Genomic DNA, 22,755 nt, shown 5'->3' on the forward strand with positions numbered 1-22,755 from the left:
TTCTGTCACAGCGTCTTTTTCTTTCCTACTTAAAAATAATTTGTCTTTGTTTCCAGCTGTGTCAGAATGGGGGTGTGACTGGGCTAGACACTTGTGTGTCCCCAAAAGATCTAAAATATGCACACTATTGTTATTAGCCCCAAGTACTTGGACTGGCCGGGGACTATGTGAGCAGTGCAGATGTTCCTTACTGGAAGTCCTAACACTCTGTAATCATATGCTAGAACCTTAATAATTTCATAACGTTGCTGCGGTGGCATTGAGGAGGGCAAAGGGACAGTGGACATGTCAGAGGACATATTAAATATGTGTCATTTGTGACCGTTTATAAAAGTGCAGAGTATAATAGGCAGACTAGATGGGCCGAATGGTTCTTAACAGCCGTCACATTCTATGTAATAGAAATCTGCACTTTTATCATTTGGGGGGGGGGAAGAAACTCCACAGCCAGGGTGGATTTCTTCCTCTTCCGTTTGTTAGAGCACACCTGCCTTACCCCCTTCTCATTGACTTGCATTACCGCACATTGAAAAGCACAGAACAGCCCCAAGCGTGTGTACCACGCACCATCGAGGCTCCAGTACAAATGGCTTCAGCATGGTATCACAGGTAAGCTTTTACTTTATTTGTTTTGATTTTTCTTTTATGAGTGGCAAGGGCCCATGACAGCAAGGGTTAGTTACTCCAATCAAAAACAGTGTTTTGTCAAAACACTATTTTTGGAGTAACTATTTAAATTCTCTTTAAATATTTAACAGAATTTTTCAATGAATTCTGAATTGGAGTAAACTGATACCTAAATGGCAAAATTTGTGCTAAATAAGTCAAGCCTCCAAATCAGCTATTATTAATATTGCAATTAGAATGTAAATTCAGATTGATTTGGAGCTTTGTGTGTAACACAGCTAGTCTCTGACATTTCTTAGTATATTCATATATATCACTTAAAATGGAGGCTGGTGTTGACGCATGGTTTATTTCAGTTAATTGCTTTTTTATAAGAAATGCTAGTAACTTTAACTTGGCTATTTTGTCTGAGTGCATGCATGTGATCTGTGTATCTGGTTTTCTTGGTTTCAGTCAGAGATTAGAAAAGCTATACACTGACACATGCAACAAAAATGAATGAATTAGCCATGTTTTGAGGTTTTTATAAAAGCAGATATATATCAAATGTGTACTCCCTCTTCCCTTTCCCCGCCCACTCCAAAATCTTATCATTTCCTATTAGCCTTAATAGCTGTTAGAAAGAGGCATCTTTTTACCATTTGTAAGACCATGTGTGGAAGGAAACACAACAGGATGGGAAGGCCAGAAAGAGTGGGTTTATGAACTGATTTGTATTTATTAAAACAGCCTACATAGAGAACTGGAACTTGTTTTAGAATTCATGTGATCATGATCAGCAAGGGTGTGTATCTGTCAGGAAGAAATATTTGGAGGGGGGTCTTGGTTTTGTCATGGTTTTGTCATGCCTAGGGCAGCACAAACCCAGAATACACCACTGATCATGACACATGCTAATGCACATTTGTTGGTAGCACTAAATTGCAAACCTCACAATAATTTCACTAGCTGATGGGAAACGGCGATGTGAATTTTTAGTGTAGGACCCACCTACGAGATTTGCGTTGACATGGCAGGTGAGCTTATCCTTGACTTTAAGGGTAATTGGAGTGATACTAAAAACCTTAATTTATTTAACAGGATAGTACAAAAGTAATTTTTTTGCCCCCCCAAGAGTATTGGGACTTTGAGTGAACAGCTTAATTGTGTGTTTTTTATTCACTACAATGTGATTTGTCCGGAATTCAATGAGAATTCAAAGTGAATTAAACATTTTAGGCCATTATATTCGAACTGAAAACATAGTGAATCATTTATTATTCATCTACTTTGGTTTAACATTTGCAGTTAACTTTGAATTCAGGTTATAACAACATAGATGGCCAAGTTAATAGCTGACCCCAAATAAAAAAAAGAAAGAAAAATAATATTGCTTAACCTTGTCAAAAGAAAGACACTTGGTGGGGATCTCCAATCCCATGTACAATCAAAAACTAGTTGGCAGAGTATTTGCACACCCCTCTGTAAATACTCTTTAAAACGTTGTTATGTTCTGTGTGTAGAATACTGTTTTCTGACAGATACTTACATTTAATCACTTTGAAGTCACCATTTTACAATTCCCATTTTAATGAATAACCACATCTGATGTTTTTTCCACTAAAAAAAATTGTCAAGCGTCAATGAGGAAATTGAAAATTGAGAAGATGCCCTTCTCCCCCTATCCACTTAGAAAATAACAATTTATTAATATTGCAGAGTCCCGTTATCCTGCTCAGCAGGGTAGGTGACCTTGTTTCCCAACAACTAATGGATTAAAATGATGGAAAGTGTCCAGTAACCGTAACTGAGGAGACATAGTTCTATAAACGCAATGGTACTTCTTATATGGTTATCTTCTGATTACATGTGATAGAATCAGGAACAGTCACCTGCACAACAGGTATTGTGTACTTGGATCATAGCTTTACTATGTGAATCCAATTGTGGCATGTATTACAATATGCAAAGTGGGGATGATTGATCGGGGAAACCTGCACTACAAAGATGTTATCTGGATAGGAAATTGTGACTCATTAAAATTAAATGCCTTTAACACCCAACTGACAGGTATGATATTCTCCAAGACTTGCTTTCAATTAAGCTACATTCCTAATGACGTAATTAAGCACGTGCAAACAGTGAGGGTTGTAGTGATTGCATTTTTGGGACTGCCTTAGAATAATAGCAAATCTAAATCAATATGTTAAATGGAATAGTGTATGAAGGTATAATTCAAGGGCATTGCTTGGAGTTTTTAAATATACATTGGAATTAAGTTGTTATGGTGCCAAGAAGTCCCTGGCATAGACTTTCCTTTAGGAGTTAAACCTAACCGTTCATCCCCAAAATGTTGAATCCAATGTCATTTAGCTCTGCCACTGTCCTTTCACTGCTCTCAGATTTTTGAAACATGAAGCCTCGGATTTGCGCAGACAGGGGCACCACTGGTTGGCAGAGAGTATCAGCTAACGCTCTAAGTCAATCAGTAGCTCTGTATTCACAAAACGTCTTGAAAAACGCACATGTTTCTCTAAAGCCATCTGAGTTAGTCCAATGCTTTGTGTTTCAAGAATCAAAGAGACGCAGAAGGGCAGGGACAGGACTAAAGGTTCTGGATTTAAGACTTTGGGGGTAAACTGTTCGTGCACCTCCTGGCACTATAACAACTTTATTCCAATTAAACTTTTATGGTGCTCAGAGTGTTCATATAATTCAATATATGATGGAAGGGGCCACACAATTTAACATTGACCTGAAGCTCCTGGTGTTTTGCCGCCTAGCGAGCAATGCTCCTGGTACAATTACCAAAGAGTTTATTATCTAACCATGCAATAAGACAAGGAAATAGTAGGAACTTACATATAATATGGCTCTACTGTGATTAACAGTTTGTGAGACACATGCATTAAAAATGTAGACATACATAACTGTCCAGCAGAGCAGTGGTTAAGCCAAGCTTTAGCCAGATTGACCTTATTGATCAGACTCAGCTGCAATGTATATTGCCTCATTAGATGTTATAAAGGGATGAAGCTACCACTCAGACTTCTCCATCTAGCCCTTAGGGAATCAGGAAAGGCCCTACTGGGCTACAAATCACAAGCTTTTCTTTTTTCCCTTTTTAATGTTTTTTTTGCTTCTGGGTTTAGGAGGCCAAAAGGCAGTCACTTGTCCCTAAGGAACTGGGCACATTAAAGAACATTTGGCTTCCTACAAATGTCAGTCTAACTCAGAATATATTTTTTTTTAAAGGGAACATGTCCTTTGCTCGTATTGATATAAACATTACATGTTTATGCAACCCTGTTCTGGACTAAAAACACTAATCCTGGATTTCAAAGTGAATTAAAATTTTCAGTTAAAAAAAACTGAAAACACAGATGACATGGAAGCATTTCCAATTCAGGTATTGTGGCCTAAAAGGTAAAATTCACTTTTTATTCCTGACAGTTCATACTTAATGAATAACCCTGCTGCTAATTTCAGTATACATAATTGTGTTCTTCTTTCTCTGGAATTAAATCGACATGCTGAAATCTATTTAACTCAACAGTGCGAAGGTGTCAAGTAGAAGATAAAAATGAATCTTGCATCCCGGGAGATGCGATTGACCAAACCTTCATTTTTTTTTTTTATTATTCATAAATTTGTATAAACTTAGCATTATTAGGAAACAGGACTCTTACATTTGCCATCAGAGTCTGTTTAAATCTATGAAATAGATATCAGAATGGTAAGTTAAATAGGAATATGTCCTATTCTAACATTTCTAAATTTGACATATACCCGCACTACTGGGATTTAGTTGTGGCCGGATAAAATATATATTTAGTTAAGTTCAACACAAGATAGAAAAAAAGCACAAGCACTAAGAACAAAAATAGAGGATCAAATAACGGTTGCATGGGTGTGGGACCTGACTGTCATGGAGGATGGCAAACTCCTGACAATAAGCAGACCATGTTACGGCCTACCTAAGATGACAAAGACTGCATGGCTTACTACACACAGTGGAGACCTCAGTGATGGATTCACCAAGCTGGACAGGCTTTTCCATGACTTCTGGGGGCTTCACCGCTATAACCTAGCTCCTACTCACATCACAGTCTCTCTCAGGATTCCACGGCTGTTCACATGGTGAGGGCCAACTGATGGTGGCGGAGCAAGGAGCACACTTCATCCAGGCACAGGAAGGCGCAAAGGTTTACCCTGAGGCTAAACAAGGCTGGAACCCGTGGGCTGCCAACGGTACCTCCCAATTCTTGCGACAGACCCAACCTACCGGCCATCTTCTGAGGTCCCTGACCTGCTGCTTATCCTCCTGGATCGGAACTATGCCATGCCCTTGGAAAAGTCCCATACCTCAACTTCTAACCAGCGCAACACCTGATATTCTGCCTCTTGTTTTTCTGGCTATAGTTCACTATCGCCTGTGCCTGATAGTCTTGAGACACCTGTCCTATCACTCTATGCTCATCTTTCCGATGGGGGCCACTAGGGGGTACTTGTTATGCCTACTATTGTTATTTTTCCTGTATTTCTTATACTTTCTTTTTACACAACCAGTGTATATATTCTTGATATGTATGCTCTTTGACACCAAGCACTCTTATCATCAGCGATCCTCATGTCTACATGTCACCCACTATGTATTTTAGTATTTAAATTTCATTGCTGTGACATGTGGACTTCTGGTTTACTACTGTTTATTTCCTTTAAAACAGATGCCATGTTGATGCCACACTACTGTTCTGCTATGTCTATTGATATGTTTGCTCCAGCTGTCGTGGCAGTGCAAATCTGCTTGTGTACTTGAGTACTATGTTCAAATTAAATAAAAAATAATGCTTGCATGAACTACTTGAAATGTAACCACCTACAATTTCACAGAAAAGGAAGAGTAAATGAAAATAATTATTTAAACAAATTAAAAATGTTCCAGTATGAGACTTGAGATTGGTGTACCTTTTGATTTTCAGTACGTCTGATGTGATATATGTGACTGATTTCTAGTATGATCATTATATTAGAGCTAAAAATAATCAATAAAAATATGCTCACTACGTTGCATTACATCCACTCTAGCGTTCCAGATGGGACCAACAAATGTGGGCATTCAAGTGGAGTCACTAGTACATCACTGTAGGCTTGCCTACACATGCTTAATTTCATACCTCCCACTGTTGGGAGCCAGAGGCGGCTCTAGACTTTATGAGGCCTTAGGCGAAACTCAAACATGTGGCCCCACTAACAAAAAAGTGTCACATATACACATTGATTCACAGTTTACCTGTGTATGTGCCTGAGAGTGTGTCTGACAGAGTATCCTTGTGTGTGAATGTATGTCTCTGTGAGCATGTTTGCGTTTTTGTCTGAGACCCTATGTGTATGGGGTAGCTGCTTAAAATGTTTTGTGTGTATGGGGGGGTGATGGTGAGAAGGAGAGGCGGGTGATGGTGAGAGGGGGTGATGGTGTGGGGGTGATGGTAATGTGAGAAGGAGGGGGGTAATGTCAGAAGGAGGGGGAGGAATATGAGAAGGAGGGGGGGTAATCTGAGGGGGGGTTGAGGGTGGTGGGGGATGGTGAGGCTGAGGGTGGTGGGGGTGGTGAGGCTGAGGGTGGTGGGGGTGGTGAGGCTGAGGGTGGTGGGGGTGGTGAGGCTGAGGGTGGTGGGGTGGTGATGCTGAGGGTGGTGGGGGGGTGATGCTGAGGGTGGTGGGGGGTGGTGAGGCTGAGGGTGGTGGGGGGTAGTGGGGCTGAGGGTGGTGGGGGGTCGTGGGGCTGAGGGTGGTGTGGGCGGCAGTGAGGCTGAAGGTGGTGGGTGAGGCTGAGGGTGGTGTGGGGGGTAGTGAGGCTGAGAGTGGTGTGGGGGGTTGTGAGGCTGAGGGTGGTGTGGGGGGTAGTGAGAGTGGTGTGGGGGGTAGTGAGGCTGAGGGTGGTGTGGGGGGGTGAGGCTGAGGGTGGTGTGGGGGTAGTGAGGCTGAGGGTGGTGGGAGGGTGAGGCTGAGGGGGGTGAGAGAGAGTCTACCTTAATTTCCCTGGTGGTCCAGTGGGCTCCTTGGTGGTCCGGTGGCCATTGCTTCCGGTCTGCAGCTCCACAGAGCTGCAGACCATGTAATCTTGCGAGATGTCAGAGCGCTGCCGTGGTAACCGCCTAATTAGAGAGTCGCCTCTGCTTTCCATCAAACTCCAAATTGTGGCAAATAAAAATTGTAAAATTGAAGCTAAAATAGCCAAACTGTTACTATAATCGAGTTGGATCATTTTTCCCTATTAGCTATTTTTGCCATTTGGTTTATTTATTTACTGAAATTCAAGAATTTCCTAATTTCCTAGGTGCCAGAAAATGTGGAATTTGAGGCAGGAGGTGAACTTTATGCAATATATCTGTGTTTACTACTCACAGCTGCAAATGGGTTAACAATAAACATTTGTAAAAGAAAAAATGGTTTGTAACCAAACATACTAGTATGAAATGGCCAATCAGCAAGAGGCATTGGTAATAAAGAAGGTAGATCTTCCTCTTTCGTGCTGCCGATGATGGATTGTAGAAACAAGAAAACGGTAAACTTGGAACTGGAAATTCTTGAGCAATTAACATTGAAGAAATGAGAAAACAAGAAATAAAAGCAGTTGAGAGCAGGAATGATTTGTAAGATTTAAAGTCTTTCCGTTTTAAGAAGATTACAGAACGTAAAACAGCTGGACAGCCAATTCCTCCTCGGCCACGCTCACAATTGGATGAAGTGCAAGCTCGGTAGACAATCAGAAGGGGAACCGGCGATATAAATGAACAGTACATACAGAAGCAGTTATACAGATTGAAAAAGCCATGACATGCACATAGTGGACTTATCGGCATATCCCGCTAAACCCCAATTTCGCCGCTGTAACCAAGCAAGACCTCCTGCCACTAGTACTAAGGGAGGGAGAGACAGCTGCAGGTAAGGGTAGGCTGATTAGAAAGGGGGCAATCTTTAAGATGGTCGCCATTTATACCCCCCCTAAGCCCATCCCTACTAGTCCCTTCCCACTTACTTCCTATGCCTGCCCCTAGCTCTGTCAGGGCCCATTCCACCTATTCTGTTATTCCATGGGCTACATGACATGCGCATAGTGGCCTTATCGGCATATCCAGCTTAACTTTAATACCTACACCCATTTAAACGCAGGCTACTATTTGTGACAAAGTGCCCTTCACCACTTGGTCCTGGAGAGGCCTGCTTGCCAGCCTCCTGCCTTGTGACTATGGTCCCTGAGAGACTTTGCCAGTTAAAAACACTATTTGGACTTATTGGTGTTTTAAAAGACTGTTCTGGCCCTTTAAATGGTACTGACACCATTCTGAAACTTTGAATTGGCACTTCGGATGCAGCCGAAGTGCCGAAGTAGTCGAAGTGGCCGCCATTCGACAACTGAACACGTGGCGGCGGCCATCTTTATTTAGTCGAACGCGGTCAGCGGTGTGCCGTCAAATTCATGGAACTAAAATCGGCTACAAAACGGAACACCGCTGAAGTTTTACCTTCTCTGGAACTAATGAATTCTACAATTAATTCGGAATAAGCCCCAAATCATTTCCCCCACCCAGCATGAATTAATATAATGTCTGGGGGTTAACCTACCCACAAACGTTTGATAGTCTCCTTGCTCACACCTAACCAGCTACAACCCCGAAAACCCGTCCAGCATAAAGAAACCAAGGCCCGTGAGAAACCCAGCTACATTCCCTGTACATTCTGCACCCTATCCCGAGATATCTCGACATCCGACAGCTGAACTCCTCCTGTACTTGCCCGGTTCCTACTAAGTAGCTCCCGAACCCGAAATGTGCCGAAAAAGGCCCACACAAAAGCCACTGTAAACTGTACCACTTCGACATCCGAGAAAGACATTGTAGGTAACGTTGTCACCAACTGTCGAAGGACCTCAAAAGTTACCGGAGGTCTACTATCCAACAAGGGCCTTACCCTTCCAAAAGCCTTTGAGAGCCTGCCTGATGGCGATCTGTTTTGTCACGTCTTCCCATCCACTTTAAAAAGAAATGCTAGTGTTGCCAGGGTCTGATCAACCACCGACGGCGATGCCTGTCCAGCACACAAACGACACATAAACCACAGGAGCGAATCTAAACACCATTCTCTGGAATGTTGCCCCCCTAGTATACCCCAAGACCTCATCCCATGCTCTCCAGACTTTGACGAAAGCGGACCATGTTGCTGGCGCTAACGACTGCTGTATCAGGCTTCCATACAGGATGTCCCGAGCCGCCACATTCTTGACCATTCTCATACGGACATTCTTGACCATTCTCCTGCGCACCCGGAGCAACCACCATTTGTTTCTCAGTTCCTCACCCCATAATGACAAAGCGACCAACAACGGGAACAACTCGATAAAGGCCAGGTTACCCATCACTGGAGTCCCCATCCATTCTACTGGCTACTGCGCCGCACAACATCGCCCGGCAAAATACGCACCAGTGCCCACACTGCCAGATGCATCCATGAACAACTCTAGCTTTGCAAAGGATGACTGGGGAAGGAGGGGGGTTCCCCTAATATGGCCCCAGCCCCTGCTAGGGTAGAGGGAACCCTTGAGCAGGCACATTTAATGAGAGCAGCATGGAAGATTGGGGGTGAAGGGGCCCCTGGTGCAAGTCAGGCTTCCCCAGCATCTTAACGCTGGGGAATGGTTATTTTCTACTACGGCCCTATCAAGGGCCAGGGAGGTTGTGCAGCGCCAGGCCAGGCCAGGCCAGGCCAGGAGATGGAGCGCAGGATCAGGGTTGCTGTCCCACAGCAGGATGGCTATAGGGGTCGCTCTCAGGCGAAAGACTCAGGATAACCTACGTCATTGAGTCCGGGGACATGATGGGCCATCTGGGAGGTATGCAGTCTGACTCACCAGATGAATTATTATGCTGTAGTGCAGCCTCTGACCCCCTGGCAGCGCTCACTGTTCCTTTGGAGCCCGCCGCCGCCAGTCTCGCTTTGTCTCTTTGCCTGCCCACCGCCTCCCGGGCAGGGCGCCATACGTCCACGTTCACTTGGTCCTTGTTGACTTGGCCCCATGCCACAATCCACGTGCGGTGTGGGCCGTACCGCTTCAGCACCTCCAACTGCTCCGCGGCTTCTATTCCGGCTGTGTTCTCCCCCAGCCATGACTGAGCTCCTCCTGGCTGGAAAAGCGATGGGACTTGGGCGGTCCGGCAGCTGGGTCCTCCGCGTTGGTCGGCCCGATGGCGTCAGTGAAGGCCTCGCCGACATCCCCGGCATCCAGAATCTCTTTTGGGTCCATCCAACGCCGTGCTGCTCCACCACCACTCGGACACTCGCTAGGAAGGCTTCCACAGGAGGAATCCATCTGAAAGACAAAAGAGAGAGTCACCGACCCTACACAACTGCAGGTAAGGGTAGGCTGATTAGAAAGAGGGCACTCTTTAAGATGGTTGCTATATATACCCCCCGAAGCCCATCCCTACTAGCCCCTTCCCCTTCCTATGCCTGCCCCTAGCTCTGTCAAGGCCCATTCCACCTATTCTGTTATTCCATGGGCTACATTCTGCTCGGCAAAACGCATTTCAGATAGAAAGAGTGTCTGTGGACATTAGTATTGAGAGTAAAAAAAATTCTATTTGCTTTTTAATAAGTTGAAATCAATTTACATTTGCCTACTAACACATAGTCCTGTGGGTTTCAGCATTTATCTGCTTGTGAAAGAAGGGCTGTGCCCCTCCTTTTGCTGGCACATTAGATTTTATACCCACAGCTAGGTTTCTCATGCTCTAAGCAAGGTTAGCAGTGATTTTTAAGTTCAACACATATATACACTATCTGGACAGCTATTGCTTCTGTCTTTTCTCTCTCCATTAAACACACCTTACTGGATTACAGAAGAGGTATAGTGTCACCAGAGTACACACCTACTGTTAAAGGACCACTCTAGGCACCCAGACCACTTCAGCTTAATGAAGTGGTCTGGGTGCCAGGTCCAGCTAGGGTTAACCCATTTTTTTATAAACATAGCAGTTTCAGAGAAACTGCTATGTTTATAAATTGGTTAAGCCTTCCCCCTAATCCTCTAGTGGCTGTCTCATTGACAGCCGCTAGAGGCGCTTGCGTGATTCTCACTGTGAAAATCACAGTGAGAGCACGCAAGCGTCCATAGGAAAGCATTGTAAATGCTTTCCTATGCGACCGGCTGAATGCGCGCGCAGCTCTTGCCGCGCGTGCGCATTCAGCCGACGGGGCGGAGAGGAGGAGAGCTCCCCGCCCAGCGCTGGAAAAAGGTAAGTTTTACCCCTTTTCCCCTTTCCAGAGCCGGGCGGGAGGGGGAACCTGAGGGTGGGGGCACCCTCAGGGCACTCTAGTGCCAGGAAAACGAGTATGTTTTCCTGGCACTAGAGTGGTCCTTTAAGATTTAAACCTATCATTTATTGTCTCTAATCTATGTGAGTGTATCCAATATACATTATACTCATACACCATGTTATGATTCTTCCTTTATTGTAGCACTTTACCTATATAAATCCCTGTGTTTATATAGGGGTAAGTGCGTGTTTCTAGCACTCCACTATATTGACTGGGGGTGGTTGGGGGTGGTGATGCTGAGGGTGGTGTGGGCTGTAGTGAGGCTGAGGGTGGTGTGGGGGGAGTGAGGCTGAGTGTGGTGTGGGGGGTAGTGAGGCTGAGTGTGGTGTGGGGGTAGTGACCTGGAGCCTTGTCGTAGGTCCAGGGTGGGTAGGAGACGGCGAGACCTCAACCAAGCTGCGGCGGTTCATGGGGTTTGCAGTGGTTATCGTGCTCCAGCACAGTGCTTATGGTACTCATCAGTACTAGGAAGCAGCGATTGACGGAGGTACCCGGTCGGGGTGCAGTTGGTCCGTCACAATATGTTTCTGGTGTATTGCCAGGTTTGTAGTTTAGAAAACTAAAAGATAAATCGTGCCCCCAAACCTAGCTGGAAGCTTACCCAGGGCTTGACCTACTGTCATAAGGGATGTCATTGTCCTCTGCTCATCATTTCAGGACAAAGCATATATCATGTCAGAAATACAGGATAAGAAACCATATTCCTTTGAGGACTTTCACCTTAGTTTTTACCAATAACTCACGAGGTCCATGCTTCAATGACAAAGGTTTCTTCATTTTGTAACGTGTCAGTTGAGGGAGGCTGGAGAAGACTATAGATGGGGATCTCCTATATGCAGGGCCGCCATCAGGGGGTGACAACCGTGACAGTTGTCACGGGCCCGGCGGCCCTGGGGGGCCCGGACTGCTCTGGCAGTCTCGGGCCCCACTTTCCCTCCCTGCACACATAGATAGCGAATATCGCTATCTATGTGTGCAGCCGCGGGCCCCCCGGGTTCCTGTTACCGCAGAGGGGGCCCAGGCAGCACACAGCCTCTTCTCTTCTCCTCCCTGCTAATAACTCTCGCGAGACCCGGTTGCCATGGCAACGCTCCGCGGGTCTCGCGAGAGTTATTGGAGGAGAGAAGAGGAGAAGCAGTGTGCTGCCTGGGCCCCCTCTGCGGTAACAGGAACCCGGGGGGCCCCACCATGCCACCGGACCACCGGGGATGGAATCTCCCCCCTCCCTAGACACAGGTAAGCAGGGAGGGGGGAGAAACAATTTAATTAATTAAAAAAAAAAATTTTTTTAAATAATGTTAAAATGCCCCCCCTCCCCCTCCTTATTGGACATTTACACACACACACACACTACATACACTGACACAACACACACACACACACACACACACTACATACACTGACACAACACACACACTATATACACTAACACAACACACACACACACACACACACACACTACATACACTGACAAAACACACACACTGCATACACTGACACAACACACACACACTACATACACTGACACAACACACACACACTACATGCACTGACACAACACACACACACACACTACATACACTGACACAACTCACACACACTACATACACTGACACAACACACACACACTGCATACACTGACACAACACACACACTACATACACTGACACAACACACACACACTACATACACACTAACACAACACACACACGACATACACTGACACAACACACACACTGCATATACCAACACAACACACACACTGCATATACCAACACAACACACACACTGCATATACCAACACAACACACACTGCATACACTAACACAACACACACTGCATACACTAACACAACACACACTCTGCATACACTAACACAACACACACTGCATACACTAACACAACACACTCTGCATACACTGACACAACACACACTGCATACACTAATACAACACACACTGCATACACTAACACACACAGTGCATACACTAATACAATACACACACTGCATTCACTAATACAACATGCACTCTGCATACACTACACACTAACACACTCACTGCATCCACTATACTGACACACACTCTGCATTCGCTACACATTACCACACTTTGCATTCACTACACTAACACACACTCTGCATCCGCTACACACTAACACACTCTGCATCCGCTACACACTAACACACTCTCTGCATTCACTACACATTAACACTCTGCATTCACTACACTAACACAGACTCTGCATCCGCTACACACTAACACACTCTCTGCATTCACTACACATTAACACACTCTCTGCATTCACTACACTAACACACTATCTGCATTCACTACACTAACACACTCTCTGCATTCACTACACATTAACACACTCTCTGCATTCACTACACATTAACACACACTCTGCATTCACTACAAATTTACACACACACTACATTCATTACACTGACACACTCTGCATTTATTACACACTAACACACACTCTGCATTCACTAAACTATGCACACACTCTGGATTCACTATACTGACACACACTCTGCATTCACTACACTAACATACACTCTGCGTCAACTGTACACACAGCATCCACTACACAAACATCCTGTATTCACAGTACACACACTACATCCACCACAAATTTAAACATTCTGCATTCACTATACACAGACACTGCGTCTAATACACACACTTCATCCACTACAGACACTGCATCCACTAAACAAATTTCATCTAGTACATACAAACACTACATCCACTACACAAACATACACTACATCACTGTACACACACTACATCCACTACTCAAACACTCTCTGCATTCACTACACTAACACACACTCTGCATCCGCTACACACTAAAACACCCTCTGCATTCACTACACATTAACACACACTCTGCATTCACTACACATTTACAAACACTCTGCATTCACTGCACTAACACACACACTACATTCATTACACTGACAAACTCTGCATTCACTACACACTAACACACACTCTGCATTCATTACACACTAACACACACTCTGCATTCACTAAACTATGCACACACTCTGGATTCACTATACTGACACACACTCTGCATTAACTGTACACACAGCATCCACTACACAAACATCCTGTATTCACAGTACACACACTACACCCACCACAAATTGAAACACTCTGCATTCACTATACACAGACACTGCGTCTAATACACACACTACATCAACTACAGACACTGCATCCACTAAACACATTTCATCTAGTACATACAAACATTACATCCACTACACAAACACACACTACATCACTGTACACACACTACATCCACTACTCAAACACACTCTGCGTTCACTATACACACTGCATCCGCTACACTAACACACTCTGCATTCACTGCACAAACAGTATCTAATGCACACAAACACTACATCCATTACACACATTCTAATTCACTTCCACTATACACACCACATTCAGTCCCGCATCATTGTCAGCGGACTAGGTAGGGCGTGGGCGGGCCCAGGAGGGAGGGGGAGGGGTGGGGGGGAGGTGGGGGGGAGGAGGGGGGGGGCCCAGACCTTGTGCTTTGTCAGGGGCCCCAAAATTTCTGATGGCAGCCCTGCCTATATGCCTGATAGTAACCCAACGTGGGAGTGTTCAGAACAGTGTTAATTTTGGCTGCAAATTTCAATTCAGTTTTAGTCATAGTATTTTGACTAAAAAGCCATTTTAGTTTTAGTTGTATGTTAGTTATCTAAATTGTTTTAGTTTTAGTTGACTAAATCTCCAGTAGATTTTAATCGACAAAACTAAAATCTAATGGGTTTAGTAAAAGCCTCTATCTGTCTCTTTCTTACTCAAGCCTAAGTTCTGTATCGTATCTATAATGCAGTACAAGCAATGTGTATTAGAGTGGTGGAAGGGGAGCAGTGTATTAAAGTGGTAGGAGGGGGAGCAGTGTGTTAAATTGGGGGGGCAGTGTATTAAATTGGGGGAGAAAGAGGGCAGTGTATTAGAGTGGAGGTAGGGCAGTGTATTTGGTTAAGGGTCAGTATATTAGATTGCGTAGAGGGGGCGGTGTATAAGAGTGGAGAGAGTGGGGCAGTGTATTGGATTTGGGGGCAGTGTATTAGTATGGGGGTAGGGGACAGTGTAGTAGATTGGGTATGCATGGAGGCACTGAACGCTCCCCATGGAGATGCTGATTGGCTACGCAGCTTTTTGCCACACAAAAGCCTCCCAATGCTTTCCCATTTCAGTCCCATTACCAAACTTCTTTAACCCCTTAAGGACCAAACTTCTGGAATAAAAGGGAATCATGACGTGTCACACACGTCATGTGTCCTTAAGGGGTTAAATATGTCAAGGTAGTTGGACTGAAACATTGGTTATATGCAAATGCATGTCTCCTTGAAATATATTTACTCTTTTGTTTACTTTGAAGCCATACAAGTGTGAGGATGTCCCATGTCAGTTAGGCAACTTTCTTTATACTGTACTTTTCGAAATAAACCGTTTAAAAAAAGTGAAACTGAAGTTTTTGTTTTTTTGGCGGCCCACGTAAACTTAAACCTTGTTTATTTGGCCCATGTTAGCCCATTGAGTTTGACATGCTTGATGTAGTATGTCACATCCATATCATTCAATTGCTACTCACCCTGTTATAACGTAAGGTATTGTTTATCAGTATGCAGATATGTTATTCACAATTGTCTTATGTCAATTCGTATATTGTCTCATATTTTTATCATGCATATACCTCAATAAAAGAGAGATTGAAAAAAAAAAATAATCCTAAAATATGCTGAAAGCTGCTACCAAAGATAATATATGTTTTGGTAAAATGCCATGTCTGTAGTTAGAACAATGAAATGTGTCTGACAACAATCAACTCCTGAAACTACTTGCTTGCAAAAACATGTTTTAAAAAGCAAAATTGAGTACATTGATTTTTCCTCTTCATTTTTTTAATTTTAATTTTTTGTGTGTTTGTTTACATGAAAAGATCAATATACTCCTGGTGGGTTAACGCCACCATTTATGTGGAGGTGGACATACATTCTTATAGTTTGAAAACTGCATATATTTCCCTTGTCTGTCTCTATCCCACGGATTATGTTTTGCAAACATATTTGGAACAATTCAGGATCAACGTCTCTTAAATGGACAAATATAATTTTCTGCGTAGGCTACCACTGATGATTTGTGTGTTTTCACAAAAGCTTTTTTTTATTTTTATTTTTGTAGGTGGCTATCTGGCAAACTAATCTATGAGATGATCTATTATTAGTTTTGTTTTAGTTATCTCACACTGGTCATGAGACTCAATATCGGGTATCCTTTTTTTGAACGAGAATGTCTTGTTGTAAAATTATTGGGCCTCATATAAAAATTGTCTTTAGGCCTCATAAAAATTGTCTTAAAGAATGCTGTGTCAGGAGGAAGTGTGCGTTAGTGGAACAATGAGTTTCTGTTTAATGAAACATTGTTCCAACTGAGCTACATTTTGGTCCTAATAAAATATGTGTCAGCTGAATCATAAAATGTATGTTTACTAAAAGAACCTTGCAAACTAACTTTGAAACTAATAATGCCAACTACTCAAAATTGCTGCCAAAGCCCCCATCCCATCAAGGGACACCTCGTGCTAACGGAATAACACTTACACCTTGTGTCCACTCTCGTGACAAGGATGTCACCACCTCTTGATGGGAGGGCATTTAACTAACCACTTAACACCTAAACCAATTATTAATGCATAAATCAATGTTATCTCTGACAATGCTTATGATGTAATTGTGCTTTATAAGGGTCTGCGCACCCACTTTTTGACAGATGCCATTAAATTTTCTCGAAGTTCTTTCATTTGACCTGAACTTCGTGTCTCAGTGTGAATTTACTTCAGCGTGCACGCAACTTTATGATTTTTAATTTGGACAGGAACAGATAGTCATTCAAACTTATTGGTTTGCATAAAATAATCTACTACAGTCTTATTTTTGTTTAAATGACTATATACAAGCATGGATATACACACACGAGTTTTGGATGAAAAAGAGGTCTATAATCATTGCTTATCTTCTATATTTGTTTATAGTCATTTGAAGGTTTTTTTTCAGTGCATAAGCACTACACTACACAAACTATATTTACACTTTTTTCCTCTCTTTTTAGATTGTTTCTTCTAAACACTAAATGCCAATACCACTTTTACCATTTTTGGAATGTAAAAATATATTTTGCATTAAACTCGGGGTTTAGCCATCACAATCCTGCTGATGGAAATTAGCAACACTTTAACAGTACAATTCAAAATATCTGAATTTAACTTCTCAAAGGAAGAAAATTACCTGAAACTTTTTTTTAAAACAAATAACCAATACCTAATAATAATACATTGTTAACAAAAATTTGGAACAAACACTGCAAACATCTAAGGTTGCCCCTGGCCGGTACTTTACCACCACAGCTGGTGTATGAGGCTGCCTCGATGGTGTGGTATTGAAAAAATACCAGCAATGCAAAGAACTCTCACTAGCTTGGGTGAGTGGTAAAGGAAATGGAGCCAGAATATTCACCATAGCAGGTACACACATTGCTATATACACACACAATGACATACACACACGATCACTCAGCCACAGTATGCACACAATGACAAACACTGCCACACATACACAATATGCATACACTGACACACACAGTATATACACACTTAGACAAAATACAAACTGCTATTCACACACTATGATACACACACTTATTCGGACAATATGCACACAATGACACACTGGTATACACAGAATACAAACAATGACACAATACTACACACACCCTGAGACAGTATACAGACACTAATACAAACACACACAGTCTTCACACTGACACACATTATTAGAAATATACTAAAATATACTACAGACACACTGCTATATATAAACAATGCTAAATGTACAGTCAGACATAGTACATACATTTAAGTAGGTTTTTGGGTACATTTCCACTTCCAAATGCTTGTTTTTCCCTCCCGTGTCCTTGTGATGTTGTGTAACACACTTGTCACCTATTAGCATCATCACTGCACTAACCTTGCGATATTGACATATTGTGATTGACACATTGAGAGTAACATTGAAATTAGGCTTTAGGCTGTTTTAAGATAATAGTGTTCTGTTATTTTGGCAGCATTACCAGCAGAAAAATGGTTTGTGACATTGGGATTGGTTTGATGACTATCCCATGATACCATGGTCTGTGCACGTGCAGTCTGTGGTGCAGCAAATGGTAAAACACTGCCCAATTCACGAAACAGTAAGCTGGGCTCTATATAAAAGGATAGGAGCCATTGTATGTCTGCTATTAGTTAATTGCGGATACACTACTTATCACAGGACACTATGGGATGAAATAACTTTCCATAAAACAGATAAAAAGCTCCTGATTGGACCGTCCAATCCTGTCATCCTGTTGTGAACAGGATCTGCCTACAACAAACCCACTAAGGGATACTTCAAAATGTGAAGATATATTTTTTTCATTTAAATTTGTGGCATTTCTATTTCTTCATCTATTCAATATATAAATAGATAGACATCATTAAACCATACATGGTGGAAAAACTGATATTTGACTATTTAAATGGTTAATTTATAACAAATTTGCAGAACAGAATACATCGGATCTGGAGATTCTTTTTCCAACTAGGCCCATTTTACAGATTTGTTTTCAAGTCAACAGCAAAAAAAGAAAGGAAAGTAAAAACTATGATATGACTGCCACCCAGTGGCCAAATGAATGGTTGCACACAAGAAATCTGCCATCACTGGAAGGTTTTCCTTCCAACACTGCAAACAGAAATCTTCAGTCCACATAGAATTTATTTGCACGGCTTGTTTAGCTTTGGATAGAAAATGGATTTTCTTTTAATTAACATTGCTGGGTTTAAAGTAGCCTTATAGAATAAGCAATGACAATCAGTGATTAGCGTTTGTTAAATCTTATAAATGATAGGATTTGCATATTCATTAAATACTGAATTGTAACTGTATTCATTAAAAACCAAAGTGGTTGAAGGCAAAGTCACTAAATAAATTCACCCGCATTCGGATCTGCTTAAATTGGAACTATTTGATTGCTGACAGTACTAGCAAGTAAAATACAAATATTTAAATATGCCTGTGTGGTGTAAGGATTAAAGGGACACTATAGGCACCCAGACCACTTCATCTAATTGAAGTGGTGGGTGTGTATATGTGATTCAGTATGTATTATTTTTTCCAGTGTGATTATGTGTGTCTTTGTAATAGAGTGTGTCCTTAGTATTGTGTGTGTACATGGCAATATGTATTGAGGTGTATCTGTGTGTACTGATGTGTGCATTTGAGTGTATGTGTGTGTGTGTGTGTGCAGGGGTGTACCTAGAGCAGGGGTAGGCAACCTTTTAGCAGCACTGTGCCGATATAGGATTGTGATGTCCCGTAGCGTGCCGATCATCAGGCCCGTCACTACCAGGCAAGCTAACCAAGCAATTGCTTGGGGCCCCGAGCTGGCCTGGGACCCCAAGCAGGGCCGGCCATTTCTATAAGGCTGCAGCCGCCTGAGCGCTCTATAGAGAGCCTCAGGTGGCTGCAGCACTGCCTCTCTTGTCATCTCCCCTTCCCTGTAGCGTGGCCGAGCTCCTCTTCCTCCTGTCAGTCCGGCTGGGTACCACGCGGTACAGGAGATTTAGTTTCCTGTTCGCTGCCGGACTGACAGGAAGTGCACCCTGAGCTCGGCCACGCTACAGGGAAGGGGAGGTGACAAGAACATAGGGAGGGAGGGGGGGGGGGAGTAAAAAGAACATAGGCGGGGGAGTAAGAAGGACACGGGGGAGGGGAGTAAAAAGGACACGGGGAGGGGAGTAAAAAGGACACGGGGAGGGGAGTAAAAAGGACACGGGGAGGGGAGTAAGAAGGACACAGGGGGAGGGGAATAAGAAGGACCCATGGGAGGGGAATAAGAAGGACCCATGGGAGGGGAATAAGAAGGACCCATGGGAGGGGAATAAGAAGGACACAGGGGGAGGGGAATAAGAAGGACACAGGGAGGGGAGTAAGAAGAACATGGGGAGGGGGGAGAGTAGTAAGAAGAACATAGGGGGGAGTAGTAAGAAGAACATAGGGAGGGGGAGGAGTAAGAAGAACATGGGGCAGAAGAACACTGAGGGGGAGGAGTAAGAAGAACACAGGGGGGGTGAGGAGATGAGGAGAACACAGGGAGGGGGAGGTGAGGAGAAGTGGAGATTAGGAGAACACAGGGAGGGGGGAGGTGAGGAGAAGTGGAGATTAGGAGAACACAGGGAGGGGGGAGGTGAGGAGAAGGGGAGATTAGGAGAACACAGGGAGGGGGTGAGGAGAAGGGGAGATGAGGAGAACACAGGGAGGGGGGTGAGGAGAAGGGGAGATGAGGAGAATACAGGGAGGGGGTGAGAAGAAGGGGAGATGAGGAGAACACATGGAGGGGGTGAGGAGAAGGGGGGATGAGGAGAACACAGGGAGGGGGTGGAGAAGGGGAGATGAGGAGAACACAGGGAGGGGTTGTGAGGAGAAGGGGGGGTGAGGAGAAGGGGAGATGAGGGGGTTGAGGAGAAGGGGAGATGAGGAGAACACAGGGAGGGGGGATGAGGAGAAGGGGAGATGAAGAGAACACAGGGAGGGGGTGAGGAGAAGGGGAGATGAGGAGAACACAGGGAGGGGGTGAGGAGAAGGGGAGATGAGGAGAACACAGGGAGGGGGTGAGGAGAAGGGGAGATGAGGAGAACACAGGGAGAGGGGTGAGAAGAAGGGGAGATGAGAACACAGGGAGGGGGGTGAGGAGAAGGGGAGATGAGAACACAGGGAGGGGGGTGAGGAGAAGGGGAGATGAGGAGAACACAGGGAGGGGGTGAGGAGAAGGGGAGATGAGGAGAACACAGGGAGGGGGTTGAGGAGAAGGGGAGATGAGGAGAACACAGGGAGGGGGGATGAGGAGAAGGGGAGATGAGGAGAACACAGGGAGGGGGGTGAGGAGAAGGGGAGATGAGGAGAACACAGGGAGGGGGTGAGGAGAAGGGGAGATGAGGAGAACACAGGGAGGGGGTTGAGGAGAAGGGGAGATGAGGAGAACACAGGGAGGGGGTGAGGAGAAGGGGAGATGAGGAGAACACAGGGAGGGGGTGAGAAGAAGGGGAGATGAGGAGAACACAGGGAGGGGGTGAGGAGAAGGGGGGATGAGGAGAACACAGGGAGGGGGTGGAGAAGGGGAGATGAGGAGAACACAGGGAGGGGTTGTGAGGAGAAGGGGAGATGAGGAGAACACAGGGAGGGGGGGTGAGGAGAAGGGGAGATGAGGGGGTTGAGGAGAAGGGGAGATGAGGAGAACACAGGGAGGGGGGATGAGGAGAAGGGGAGATGAAGAGAACACAGGGAGGGGGTGAGGAAAAGGGGAGATGAGGAGAACACAGGGAGGGGGTGAGGAGAAGGGGAGATGAGGAGAACATAGGGAGGGGGGTGAGGAGAAGGGGAGATGAGGAGAACACAGGGAGAGGGGTGAAAAGAAGGGGAGATGAGAACACAGGGAGGGGGGGTGAGGAGAAGGGGAGATGAGAACACAGGGAGGGGGGTGAGGAGAAGGGGAGATGAGGAGAACACAGGGAGGGGGTGAGGAGAAGGGGAGATGAGGAGAACACAGGGAGGGGGGTGAGGAGAAGGGGAGATGAGGAGAACACAGGGAGGGGGTGGGTGAGGAGAACACAGGGAGGGGGGGTGAGGAGAACACAGGGAGGGGGTGAGAAGAAGGGGAGATGAGGAGAACACAGGGAATTTTCAATTGTTGAAAATGTTCAAGTTTTATGCACATTATATGCAACAGCAGTATTTGCACTGTAAACCTTTTTTATTTATATAAAAAGTGTGGGTGAACTTAAACTGGGCCCCCAAATTCCTTCAAACGGCCCTGCCGATCCTATTTTTTTAAATTGAGGTGTGTGCTGCCGTATTCTGCTTGTGTTATTTATACTGTAATTGCTTTGTATCGTTGTATTTGTGCGTATATGAGCGATTATATTGTATATGTTCATGAGTAGTTTATGGTATCGTGTATGATACATATGAATGTGGGCTGTGTATGAGGGCTGCTTGTGGAATTGTGTGTAGATGGATATGTCACATTGTGTGTTAGATAGTGTATGGGGGCTGTTTGGGGTTTTGCACGTGAGAGGCTGCATGTGGGATTGTGTGCATGTATGTAGATTTTTAGTGGTGTTGCGTTTGTGGGGATTGTGTGTATGTTTGTGTGTGGGCTGTTCGTATTATTTGTATGAGGGGAGGCTTATTCTGCAGGTTTGTGTATATCTAGCAGTGTGGGTGGCTTCCCTGGGTTCCAGTGGGGACCAGCCTGGGCAGGTACAGGTCAAGGACAGGAGCTGCAACATCAGCTGTGGGCTGCTCTACTACAGTGTGGATTCCCATTCACAAGTGCTGGGAGGAAGTGATCTGAGATCACTTCCTCTAAGTGCTGCAATGCATAAATTGAGGATTGTCCTTCACTAACTCTTTGTATTAGCAGATATCTGAAGTTTCACTGAGACTCCTGATAGGCCAGACCCTGTTTGGCTCTAGCAGCCTTGAGTGCCGTGGAAAGACACCTTCAGTACCGTGCATGGCACTAGTGCCGTAGGTTGCCTACCCCTGACCTAGAGCATATGCCACCCGGGGCGGGTCCTAGTTTTGGCACCCCCCTCCCCCTGCACTTTAAAATGTAA

This window comes from Pelobates fuscus, chromosome 1 (assembly GCF_036172605.1).
Source record: "Pelobates fuscus isolate aPelFus1 chromosome 1, aPelFus1.pri, whole genome shotgun sequence".
NCBI lineage: Eukaryota > Metazoa > Chordata > Amphibia > Anura > Pelobatidae > Pelobates > Pelobates fuscus.